This window comes from Panthera leo, chromosome A1, assembly GCF_018350215.1.
Source record: "Panthera leo isolate Ple1 chromosome A1, P.leo_Ple1_pat1.1, whole genome shotgun sequence".
Taxonomy (NCBI): domain Eukaryota; kingdom Metazoa; phylum Chordata; class Mammalia; order Carnivora; family Felidae; genus Panthera; species Panthera leo.
The window spans coordinates 97,825,109-97,838,246 of record NC_056679.1 but is presented as its reverse complement, the minus strand read 5'-3'; the positions used below and the strand labels follow the sequence as shown (position 1 = coordinate 97,838,246).

Genomic DNA, 13,138 nt, shown 5'->3' with positions numbered 1-13,138 from the left:
TTCACTTTGTGAGAAATGTCTAGAACTGTACCCTTATGATTTTCTATATGTATGTTATACTTTAGAGAGTTTATTGAAAGAAAGAGGAGGAGCAGGAGGGAACAAAAGAAAGAATGAAAGAAAATAGGGGCACCTGGGTGGCTCAGTGTGTTGAGCATCCAACTCTTGATTTCAGCTTAGGTCAAGATCCCAGAGTTGTGGGATCAAGGCCCGCACTGGGCTCCATGCTGAGCATGGAGCCTGTTTGGGATTCTCTATCCCTCTCCCTCTGCCCCTCCCCAGCACATGCACATGCTCTCTCTCTCTCAAAAAAAAAAAAAAAAAAAAAAAACAGTCTGAAAAGATGTGACATTAATTAAAATCACAATGAGCCATCACTCCACATGTATTAGAACAGCTAAAGTAAGAAACATTGATCATGCCCAATGCTGACAAGGATTTGGAGAAACTTGATCTCATACATTGCTGCTCATACAAATGTTCATAGCACAAATGTTTATGTATGGTAGAAAAATATTAGAAACAATTCCAATGTCCTTCAATGGATGAATGGTTGGACAAACTCTAGAATGTCCACATAATGGAATACTACTCAGAAATAAAAAGGGATGGATTGCTGATACAAGCAGCAACCAGAATGGACCCCCAAGGGCATTCTGCTTTGGTGGAAAAAGGCAATCTCAAAAGATTACATACTCTTTCTGTCCCTTTCCAATGTTTAAGGTGTCGAAATGAGGATGTGGTGGGTCCTCTGGCGTGAAATTCTGCATTTCCCTGGGTCTTCTGGTAGGAGTCGTGATCTACTAGCTGACAACACAGGAGCCAAAAATCTGTATATCATCTCTCTGAAAGGGATCAAGGGTCAACTGAACAGACTTCCTGCTGCTGTGGATGTCATGGTGATGGCCATAGTAAAGAAAGGCACAGCAGAGCTCAGAAAGAAGGTACATACAGCAGTGGCAATTTGACAACAAAAGTCATATTGGAGGACAGACGGTGTGTTTCTCTATTTTGAAGATAAGGTGGAGGTCGTAGCAAAATACAAGGCAAAATGAACGACTGTGCTGTCACTGGACCAGTTGCAAAAGAGTGTATAGACTTGTGGCCAAGGATTGCATCCAACGCTGGCACCATTGCACAATTCTTTGGTGTCTTTGTTAAAAATACTAATAAAAATTATTTGTTCCCCCCAAAATTACATACTTTATGAGTCCATTTATACAACACTCCCAAAATGATAAAACCACAGAGCTGGAGAACAGATGACTGGTTTCTAGGGATGGGAGGGGGATGAAGTAGGCGGGGGTGTGAGTACAAAGAGGTGGGTGGCCTGAGAGAATTCCTTTGTGGTAATGAAACTGTTCTGTGTCTTTTCATAATTTTTTAAAATTATTTTTAAGTTTATTTATTTTGAGAGAGAAAGTGCACAAGAGGGGTAGGGGCAGAGAGAGAGGGAAAAGTGAATCCCAAGCAGGCCCTGCACCATCAGCACAGAGCCTGATGCAGGGCTTGAACCCACAAACCATGGGACCATGACCTGAGCCAAAACCAAGAGTCAGACGCTTAACGACTGAGCCACCCAGGTGCCCCCGAAACAGTTCTGTATCTTGATTTTGGTGGTAGTTACACAAATCTATATATGGGATAATATTACATAGGACTCTACACACTCACAAATGCAGTAAAAAAATAACCAGGGGCACCTGAGTGGCTCAATTGGTTAAGCATCTGCCTCCTGATCTTAGCTCAGATCTTCAACTCAGGGTCATGAGTGCAAGCCCCGCACTGGGCTCCAATGCTGCATGGAGCCTACTTAAAAAAAAAAAAAAAAAAAGTAACGAATGTTATTTAATGAAAATTAAATAAGGTCTGTAGTCTGGTACCAACCTACTGATGTCAGTCCCTGGTTTTGATATTATACTGCACCTCCACAACAGGTCACAGCTGGAGAAAGCTGGGTGAAGGGTACATAGGACTCATACCATTTTTACAACTTCTTAGGAGTCTTTAATTATTTTAAAAAGAAAAGTGTACAAAACAAAGAGAGAGAGAGAGAAGACTCTTCAACCCCGGCCATTTTCGATTAGCCCCATGTGTGTTTGCAAAGCCCGTGCCCTTCGGGCAGGGTTGTTACCACATAACTCCTGTGTCCTACCGTCAGGCACTGTCAGATGAAAACACACAGTATTACGTGGAAGCTCATCTACAGAAAACATTCACGAATGGTGAGGGAGAGGAGCAACCAAATTATGCTTCTTGGGTTCACTGGTTCAAGTCTCTTGATTCTAGGGCTTGTATGCTATGCATAATGGGTTCCATATCAACTCTGAATTTAAGACCCTTTAACTGAAAGTGGAATCTTCATATATGTGTAGAAAGCTTTTCTTAAGTGTCGTGAACACTACACAGAAGAGAGGCAGGAGGGAAGGGAGATTCAGGAGACAGGTTGACCAAAGCAAAGCCATTTTGGTTTTAGGCTGACCCTTAGCCTACAAGTCAGCAGGTCATAAAAAGAGTCACAAGAACCAAAGATTCCAAGACCCCACTCCCTCTGGCAGGTAAAAGCTACATAGGCTGAACATTCTTTTTTTTAAATTTTATTTTAATGTTTATTTATTTTTGAGAGGGGGGAAGGGGCACAAAGAGAGGGGGACAGAAGATCTAAAGTGGGCTCCTCGCTGACAGCAGAGTGTCTGACATAGGGCTCGAACCCACGTACCGTGAGATCATGACCTGAGCAGAGGTCGGATGCTTAACTGACTGAGCCACCCAGGTGTCCCTAGGCTGAACATTCTTAAAATTTCTCCCTGTAGGTAATCCACAACCCTAAGACAATGAAAAAACTACTCACCCAATGTAAGTGATACACCCAAAATTTAAAGAGTAAGCCCTTCCCTATAAAGTTAGTTAATTTTTGCAAACTTATAAAAGCTTTTGTTAGAGGCAAAGGGAAGTCATTTGCCCTATCTGGGAGGAGAGACCACCACTTTGTCTATGAAGTAGCTCCTTTCTTCTCTACTTAGTAAACATTTGTCCCTTTCTCTTCAAGTCTTGCTCTTAAATTCTTCCTTGTGCAAAGCCAAGAACCCTCTAGGCCACTGGCTTGAGGCCCTCCCACTCAGAGCCTTAGTCCATTTGGCATCATAAAGGTAAGCGACTTAGGAAAAACATCTGTATTAAAATTAGCGCTAGAAAAAGACTGAAAAGCTTAGGTTGTCTTACATTTCCAACTTCGTTCTTGCTGATAGCAACCAGGAAGCTAGAGCCTCTTACTAAGATGGCAGCTTTCTCTTTCCTTAAGTTAAAGAGAGTGAGAAGTCAGAGTGCTTTTGGTGGGATTGCTTCTTTTAAAGTCTGGGAGAAAGAAATGTAGCAAAATCTAGCTTCATACAGACTAGAGGGGACATCTTTCTTGGGCTGCTAATGTAAACCAAACTGGCTCAGCAGGTAGGGTAGGTTTTTGAGTAATCAGCCATGTTTATATTATTTTTTTGGTTGAAATTATGTGGTTAGTCAAGAGATAGGTAGAACAAACTAAAACTGAAACTTCAAAAGCCCATCTTTTTGTCATCAGGAGATATAAAAAAAAATCCTGCCATGAGTCACCAAGGATCAGGAAGTGTTGTGATTTGTCCAAAAAGGACTTTGGACACCAATTCTCTGAACACAACCCAATGAAAGGGAAAAGCTCCTCGTCTTGTATAGAGCCACAAAGAAAGCCACTGGAGATGAAACACAGCCAGGGCCTAAACTACACATTGGCTCCTTCGTCAGGCTGTATGCCTAGTCCTTGGCTGGCAAGAGGACATTGCTGCTTGTTAATGTTTTCCTCCTGAAGACTCAGGGAGCTGGGCAGTGATCAGCGACAAGCAAGCAGACAGAACCAAATAGTGGGCAGGACCCACTGAGATCTGGCTCACTGGCTAGGCTGGCAAGAAACATGGAACCATGTGCTTCCGTGTTTTGGTCTTAGCCCTCCGGGGACACAGATACACCCCACTGAGCACAAGGATGTGAAGCCAGAGTTTATCTAGCTTTACAAGTTTGGCTGCAATCTACTTCCAGAAAAATGATGTTTTTAAAATGTCTTCCCCGGGCGCCTGGGTGGCCCAGTCGGTTAAGCATCCAACATTGGCTCAGGTCATGATCTCATGGTTCGTGAGTTCCAGCCCTGTGTCGGGCTCTGTGCTGACAGCCCAGAGCCTGGAGCCTGCTTCAGATTCTGTGTCTCCCTTTCTCTCTGCCCCTCCCCTACTCACACTGTGTCTCTCTCTCTCTCTCTCAAAAATAAATAAACATTAAAAATCAAAAATAGTTTGGCGCTTGACCCCTCCCAGGACCCGTGATGCCAAGACCCTAGCAGGAGACAGGGAAGAGTCGGGTTGAACCCCAGCTGAGTTGAGGGCTTGTGGTCTAGTCTCCTCAGCCTGCCCCACCTCAAGAAATGAGTGGTGGATTGGCCCCAAATAAAAGCACAGTATATGTATCCAACTTGACCCTTTCCCTCACCAAGAATGACTTACACTGGATATTTTCCCAGTACGGCAAAGTTGTAAAGGTTACTATAATGAAAGATAAAGATACCAGGAAGAGCAAAGGAGTTGCTTTACTTTATTTTTGGATAAAGACCCTGCACAAAACTGTACCAGGGCAATAAACAACCAACAGTTATTTGGAAGAGTGATAAAAGCAAGCATTGCTGTCGACCAGGGAAGAGCACTGTAGTTCATCCAAAAAAGAAACTACTTTGATAAGTCTAAGTGCTATGAATAGTATTGGTATTGTCATCTCAAGAAAAAATATAGGTATTAAAAAGATGTGTTTGACAAAAATGAACTGAAAATGGATGAAAGACCTCAATGTAAGACAGGAATCCATAAAAATCATCGAGGAGAAAGCAGGCAAAAACCTCTTCGACCTCAGTTGCAGCAACTTCTTACCCAACACGTCTCCAGAGGCAAGAGAAACAAAAGCAAAAATCAACTACTGGGACCTCATCAAAATAAAAAGCATCTGCACAGTGAAACTAAAAGGCAACTGACGGAATAGGAGAAGATATTTGCAAATGACATATCAGATAAAGGGTTAGTATCCAAAATCTATACAGAACTTATCAAACTCAACACCCAAAAAACAAATAATCCACTGAAGAAATGGGCAAAAGACATGAATAGATACTTCTCTAAAGAAGACATCCAGATGGCCAACCGACACATGAAAAAATGCTCAACATCACTCATCATCCGGGAAATACAAATCAAAACCATAATGAAATACCACCTCAACGCCTGTCGGAATGGCTAACATTAACAACTCAGGCAACAACAGATGTTGTCCAGGATGCAGAGAAAGAGGATCTCTTTTGCACTGCTGGTGGGAATGCAAACTGGTGCAGCCACTCTGGAAAACAGTATGGAGTTTCCTTAAAAAATTAAAAATAGAACTACCCTATGACCCAGAAATTGCACTACTAGGTATTTACCAAAGGGATACAGGTGTGCTGTTTCGAAGGGCACATGCGCCCCAATGTTTATAGCAGCACTATCCACAATAGCCAAAGTACGGAAAGAGCCCAAATGTCCATCGATGGGTGAATGGATAAAGAAGATGTGGTATAGATATACAATGGAGTATTACTCCAAAAAGAATCAAAAAATCTTTTTGCAATCAAAAAGAAGGAAACCTTGCCATTTGCAACCATGTGGATGGAACTGGAGGGTATTATGCTAAGCGAAATTAGTCAGAGAAAGACAAAAATCATATGACTTCACTCATATGAGGACTTGAAGATACAAAACACATGAACATAGGGAAGGGAAGCAAAAATAATATAAAAATAGGGAGAGGGACAAAACAGAAGAGACTCATAAATATGGAGAACAAACTGAGGTTTACTGGAGGGGTTGTGGGAGGGGGGATGGGCTAAATGGGTAAGGGGCACTAAGGAATCTACTCCTGAAATCATTGTTGCACTATATGCTAACTAATTTGGATGTAAATTTTAAAAAATTAAATTAAAAAAAATAAAGACACTATTGGGGTGCCTGGGTGGCTCAGTCGGTTAAGCATCCGACTTCGGCTCAGGTCACAATCTCACTGTCTGTGAGTTCGAGCCCCACGTCCGGCTCTGTGCTGACTGCTCAGAGCCTGGAGCCTGTTTCAGATTCTGTGTCTCCCTCTCTCTCTGACCCTCCCCCGTTCATGCTCTGTCTCTCTCTGTCTCAAAAATAAATTAAAAAAAACATTAAAAAAATTTTTTTTTAAAAAATAAATAAAGACACTATTAATGGTAAAACAAAACAAAACAAAACAAAACCCAGACTATCCCATGAAGAACACAAGACACCCTAAGTATTCTGTTACCTCTATTGGAGCCAAGGGGTGGGGGGGAATAGTCATATGGTACCTAGTTTTCAAAGATGGCCCCAGAAAACCATGCATGACACATTTAATGCCCTTGTGGAGACCTTCCTATACTAAATCATAGTTGGACTTAAGTGCAGTAAAGGGGTAACTCAGCAGGCTTGGGATGATCAAAACTTGTGCAATTCAGAGGTGCCTGGGTGGCTCGGTCAGGTAAGTGTCCCACTTTGGCTCAGGTCATGATCTCATGGTTTGTAAGTTCAAGCCTCGAATTGGGCTCTATGCTGGCAATGTGGAGCCTGCTTGGGATTCTCTCTCTCTCTGCCACTCCCCAACTCATGCTCTCTGTCTTGAAATAAATAAATAAACTTAAAAAAAAAAATTCATGCAATCCAAAGAAAGAACCAATCCATGACTAGCTAGAAACAATCTCTAATCCTTGACAGATCCTCTTTAATTAGAGTGTCTTCGTGTATCAAGGGCCTTGGGCCATGCCAGATAGTTTGTGCTAACAATGTGATTTCTGATTAATTTATGTTTTATTTGCCTGGGACTTTGGACCATCCTGTAACAGTTTGACCTCTGGGGGTTCTGGAGACTGAGTAACTAAGGTCGGTCATGTGGGCATTCCAGGCCTATCTGAGTGACTCCTAATAAAAAGCCAGACATCATGGCTCCTGTTGGCCACACTGTACGTGGTGTCATACATCATTGCCAGGACAATTAAATGTTATCTGTAAAACTCGACTAGAACAAGACATCTGGAAGCTTGCACCTGATTTCTCTTGTATTCTGTCCTATGTGCCTTTTTCCTTTGCTAATTTTAATCCATATCCTTTCACTGTAATAAACCTTAATCGTGAGTGTAACAGCTTTTCTGAGATCTGCAAGTCCTTCTAGCAAATCATCAAACCTGAAGGTGGTCTTGAGGACCCTACACCTAGCCTGTAGTTTGCTTTAACCAGTAGAATGGGGCAGAAGGAACAGCGTGCCTATGCTGGACATTTGTCTTAACAAGGTCTGGAAGCTTCTGTTCCTGCACTTTTGGATGCCCTGACTAATAAGTAGAGACTAGGGGAAGAGGCGAGGCTGGCACAGTGGCACAGTCAAATCTCCAGAGGACTCCAGTCTGAGCCACTATCTGACCACAACCACGGAAAACCCCGATAAAGACAACTGACCAGTTATGCCCAGTCAACCCACAGAATCATGGGAGAAAAAAATGGTTGTGGTCTTTTTTTTTTCTTCAATGTTTACTTATTTTTGAGAGAGAGAGAGAGTGAGCTGGGGAGGGGCAGAGAGAAGGGAACAGAGGATCCTAAGCAGGCTCCATGCTGACAGCACAGAGTCTGATGAGGGGCTCAAGGCTCGAATCATGAACCATGTGATCATGACCTGAACCGAAGTCAGATGCTTAACCCACTGAGCCACTCAGGTGCCCCCAAAATGGTTGTTGTTACTTAAACCAGTAAAGTTTGGGGTGGCTTATTATGTAGCAATAGAAAACTAACACCAACCAGAACGATAAAATAATTGAAGAGATTCCGAATGTAACTGGCTAAGAGATCATGTGTAAGTAATGGCCAGAAACCATTCCTTTCAACAACTCGACTCGAGAGAATTTTCCTAAATTGAAAGCAAAAGACAATTTTTTTTTAAGGAAACCAGAAATGAATGAAATGCTCTCAGGCTTTGGAAATCTGTTGTTTAATTTATTTAAGATTCCAGGCTTATTTTCATCGCTTGTTTGCAAACAGCAAGAGGCCATCGATAAAGAACACCTCACAAAGGAACGGCCTTCAGGTTTCGATGCCCACCGTGTTTTAGTTTTATCCTTAAAATGAGAATGTGAGGTAGTTGATCTTATTTGAAGTTCAGATAAGGCAAGAGAGGGGCTGGCAGACAGGAGCTAGACCCACTGGTCTCACCTGCACATGCCCTCTGTACCCACAGGGTTCTACCTGACCGCCCACCAGTGAGTTCCCGGGAGGGAGAGATGCCAAATTCCCCACACGTGGTGCTCGACAATACTGTGCAATATTTCCACTTGTGGATCTCACCTCAAGCTCAGTGAATATTTTCAGCAAGCTAAAACCGTGACTCCTTGGTCATGAGAACACAAAGTCCGTGTGAAAGCCCTCTTGCGGGACATTAAATGTCTTATAAAAATGTATAATTTGCTTTGCAAGTATTTATCCTTTCGGGATAATAAGCGGTCTTAGAAAAAAGCAGTAAGAGCTGCTGAACAGTCACTTGGGCTGGTTGAGGGGTGGCTCGTTTGCGGGAAAATGGAACCTGGATTTCTCTCTCATAAAACATCGATCATCCCAGATAATGGCGACAGTCCAGGTATGTGTACTCAGGGTTTTCACTTGCGTGTCTTGAATTTATACCTCACATCAGGCAGGTTTAAGTGACTTCATTAATCCATCGGCTTTTCTTTATTTTCTAATTTTTTAAAGTTTATTTTAAGAGAGAAAGCACAAGTGGGAAGGGGGAGAGAGAGAGAGAAAGAGAGAGAGAAAAAGAGAGAGAGAGAGAGAGAGAGAGAGAGAGATCCCAAGGAGGATCCACACTGTCAGCACAGAGCCCGATCTGGGGCTCGAACCTAAGAATGGTTAGATCGTGACCTGAGCCAAACAAAGGCAGATGCTTAACCAACTGAGCCACCCAGGGGCCCCAATCCATCAGCTTTAAAAAAATTTTTTTTTTACATTTATCTATTTTTGAGAGACAGAGAGACAGAGCACAAATGGGGAGGGGCAGAGAGAGAAGGAGACAGAATCTGAAGCAGGCTCCAGGCTCTGAGCTGTCAGCACAGAGCCCGACGTGGGGCTTGAACTCACAAACCATGAGATCATTACCTGGGCCGAAGTTGGACGCTCAACCAACTGAGCCACCCAGGCGCGCACCCTGCAACCCATCAGCTTTTAAATGAAAAAACCGAAGTACAGAGAAGCACATTGTCTTAGGTTGTTCTGTGAATCAAAACATATTCTTTCCTTGTGTTAAGAACAAAAGTACCAAAAACCTCCTAACTGCAGAGAACAAACTGGTGGTTACCTGAGGGGAGGTGAGTGGGGGGATGGGTGAGATAGATGATGGGGATTAAGGGGGGCACTTGTGATGAGCATCGGGCATCGTATGTGACAGTGTGGAATCACTAAATTGTACACCTGAAACTAATATAACACTGTATGTTAACTATACTGGCATTAAAAACAAACAAACCCCAAGCACCAGATCAGCACCTTATCTCCATGAGGCAGAAACAGTTACATTATCTATTAGTGAGGCAGGCAAAGAATTTCCTCAGCCACCCATGAAGGAAGGTGAGGGGGCCTTATCCATTCGCTGGCTCATCTTGCAAAGATCTCATGGAAATTTGGTGGACACAGAGCACAGTTCTGTGTACTGAAGAACATTTTCCAAAGCACAGATGTTTTTCTCTTAACCGTGAACGCTGGCTGACTTGTCTGTATCCTTTTTCAGTGCTCAGCAGACGGGACGTTTTTGGAGTGTCTTGTCCCCTAGAACTTGGGGCTGATGTTCGCTGCTGGACAGAAAACACGTCTTTGGCTAGACAGACATAAAAACACATCTTTGGCTGGTGACACAAAAATGTTTCCATTTTGGGAAATTCCCTGAGATAAAAGTGTTTTTCTGGCTCTGGGCATATGTAAGTAACCATGAGGACACTTCAGTAAAAGCAATAATGGATTTTCAATAGCTTGCCACAATAGTGCTATGTGATTATGAGCTCCTGTACGTTTTTCTGTTGTTTCATTTTGGAAACAAAAAGTTGACTCATTTCTGGTTAGTGCGACAGGGGTTTCTATAAAGACTTTATCTGAACATCCTAAGGACAATCATTTCAGAGCTTGGATAAAAGTTTCTCTTTCATTAATACCACTGACTGCTAAAACCTGCTTTGTGTTTGACAAATTTCATAGAAGCTTTATACCCAGGAGGAATGCAATATATCAAATAAAACAGTGATTTTTCAAATACTGCAAAGTTCAACTACTTTAGATAATGCAAGTTTGGAAATGCAAGCTTCACTAAAAATGTAAAAATATTATAAATCTTATTAACATACTAATTAAATTTGTTTTATTACAATACTTTAATTTCCTAGCAATTACATAGCACTTAGCTATTTACTACAAATATTTCATCAAATGGGTAGAGATGCTCATCTTTGATTTAGTATCTGTCAAGAATGGTATGCTAAGTTATAATTAGCGGGGGTCTCATCAGGGATTTCAACGATAAATCACAATTCTCTTGGCGCCTGGGTGGCTCAGTTGGTTGAGCAACCAACTTCAGCTCAGGTCACGATCTTGCGGCTCGTGAGTTCGAGCCCCCCATCGGGCTCTGTGCTGACAGTGTGGAGCCTGGAGCTTCTCTGTCCCTCCCCCGTTCACGTTCTGTCTCCGTCTCTCAAAAATAATAGATCAACATTAAAAAAAAATTAAATTAACTTGCTCAGATATTTCTAGCATCTAAACCTGACAAATAACAGTTATATCTCCAAGTGAAGCCATACCTTTGCTGGGGAACACAATGGTGAAGGTTGCTTCTGTCTTGGTTGTGGGCACATAAAGTGCCCTTCTCAACCATGGAAAGACTGCCTCAGGGGAGGCGCACACTGTACCCCACGGATCATCGTTGGTTGTGAGCACCTTGAATTGAAGTTCTGGAGGGGACTGAAATTTGAGCTATGAGAAGTCTCCAAATTGGAAGCTGTATTGAAAAGTTCACAAATGTCTCTGATCATACCCAGATCTTAATAGATCAGACCTGCATGATTTAAGTACAGTCTCATATGTCACTATGTGAAAAACCATTTCAGAAGCACACTGCCCATTGTTGTCTGAAGCAAAGATGTTTCTAGAAATGTCTTTACCCATACCATATTTAAAGAAAAATAGGGTTTTATAGATATCCCGGTTTTGACACTTAATAGTCTAAGTGAACTTGGGCAATTCCTTAATTTCTCTTGTAGTTTCCTCATCTGTGTGCTGGAACCTAATAATCACTGTTAACACCTAATATTATCACTCACTTATATTATATTAACTCATAATATTTGCAGAAAAGCCATCAGCATGAAATTTTGAAAAATCAATTTCTAACACAATTCATGATTTTTTTCTAAAATGTAAAACACTCAATTTTTAAAAATGTTCTTAAGGCCCTCAAATGACTATTAACTTGGCTCAGAATTATCCATCTTGAGCATATTTGGATTCTTTCCAGCCTTTCCAACCCTTCCCCAAAACTAAATTCATGCATAGGGGAGTCTGGTTGCATCAGAAATGAACTTACAGATCAAGACTTTGTAGCTGGGGCACCTGGGTGGCTCAGTCAGTTAAGGGCCTGACTCTTGGTTTTGGCTCAGGCCATGATCTCATGGTTCATGAGTTCGAGCCCTGCATTGGACTCCGTACTGATGGTGTGGAGCCTGCTTGGGATTCTCTCTCCGTCTCTCCCTCTCTCTTTGCCCCTCCCCTGCTCATCTCTCGCTCTCTCTCAAAATAAATAAATTAAAAAAAAAATTTTTTTTAAATCTAAAACAAAAAAAGACTTTGTAGCTCATCCCTAAGGCATCCTTCCAGGCAGGCACAAGATTGGTAAGGAGATGAGCTCCCTCCAGAACATGATACTGAAATGGCAGCTAACAGGACTCCCTCCTTCTGGAGAGTCCTCGCTGCCTTCTGTGTGAGATGAAGGTTGCTCGCTCCCTCCCTCAAGCACATTTGATGACTGGCCTGCAGGCACAATTTTATGATCTAAAATGTGCCCAGACGGATCTAAATGTATCCTTATCCTCTCTCCGGTGGGTCCTGTCCACAGCTAGAGATGAGCAAGAAATAGCCTACAACGGCCAAGCCATTCCATTTTGCATGCCTCTGCTGAGAAAGAACTGGTAGAGAACAGAGAAGCACTAAATCAGGAGCTCTTGAAGACCACACTCCCTTCCCGTGTAAGGAAAGCAGAGGCCAGAAGTAAGATCGCGTGAGGAAGGCCATGGAAGGCTGCTGAACGAAACTTACATGCAACTTAGCAGGTTATGAAGCGGAAGGGGTCATTTCTGCAGTCGCTATGCTATTGCTATAACATCTCAAAATCACCTACCCGCTTGGCGATGTGAGAACGGTCATTTCAGTTCTAATCTTGGTGTCAAGGATTTAATATCAAACAAGGAGACACATTGCCTCTGCTGCCGGTCTTGGACAAGCACACGAGGGACTCAGGGAAATGGACCTCCTCCTTCAGGCTGGAGTGGGTTCAAGCAGATCTCAACCTCTGGAATTTTTAAGTTGTGGGACCTTTCCCGGTGAACTACTATTTTAATGTCACTGTTCTGGGAGGCAGGCAAATTCAAGGCAAAAGAGTACACTCAATCACAGACACAGTGACGATGCAAATATTTAGGACTGGTACTTAAGTCTGTTATTTCCTGATAGTTGGCCAGTAGGTTTCCATTTCTTTTTTATAAAATAAGAAGATGCTGGGGTGCCTGGGTGGCTCAGTCGGTTAAGTCCCTGCCTTTGCCTCAGATCATGATCTCACAGTTCATAGGTTCAAGCCCTATCTCAGGCTCTGTGCTGACAGCTCAGAGCCTGGAGCCTGCTTCAGATTCTGTGTCTTCCTCTCTCTCTGCCCCTCCTCTGCTTTGCTCTCTCTCTCCCAAAAATAAATAAACTTAAAAAAATTTTTTTTAAATAAGATGCTTACTTTATCATTCACACACACAAAATTATATACA

The 13,138-nt window shown here is 42.5% G+C and overlaps 1 pseudogene; it reads left to right on the top strand.

The window, feature by feature from the left end:
- The first annotated feature begins 592 nt into the window (after positions 1-592).
- Positions 593-1,379, top strand: LOC122200159 (annotated as a pseudogene).
- The last annotated feature ends 11,759 nt before the right edge of the window (positions 1,380-13,138 follow it).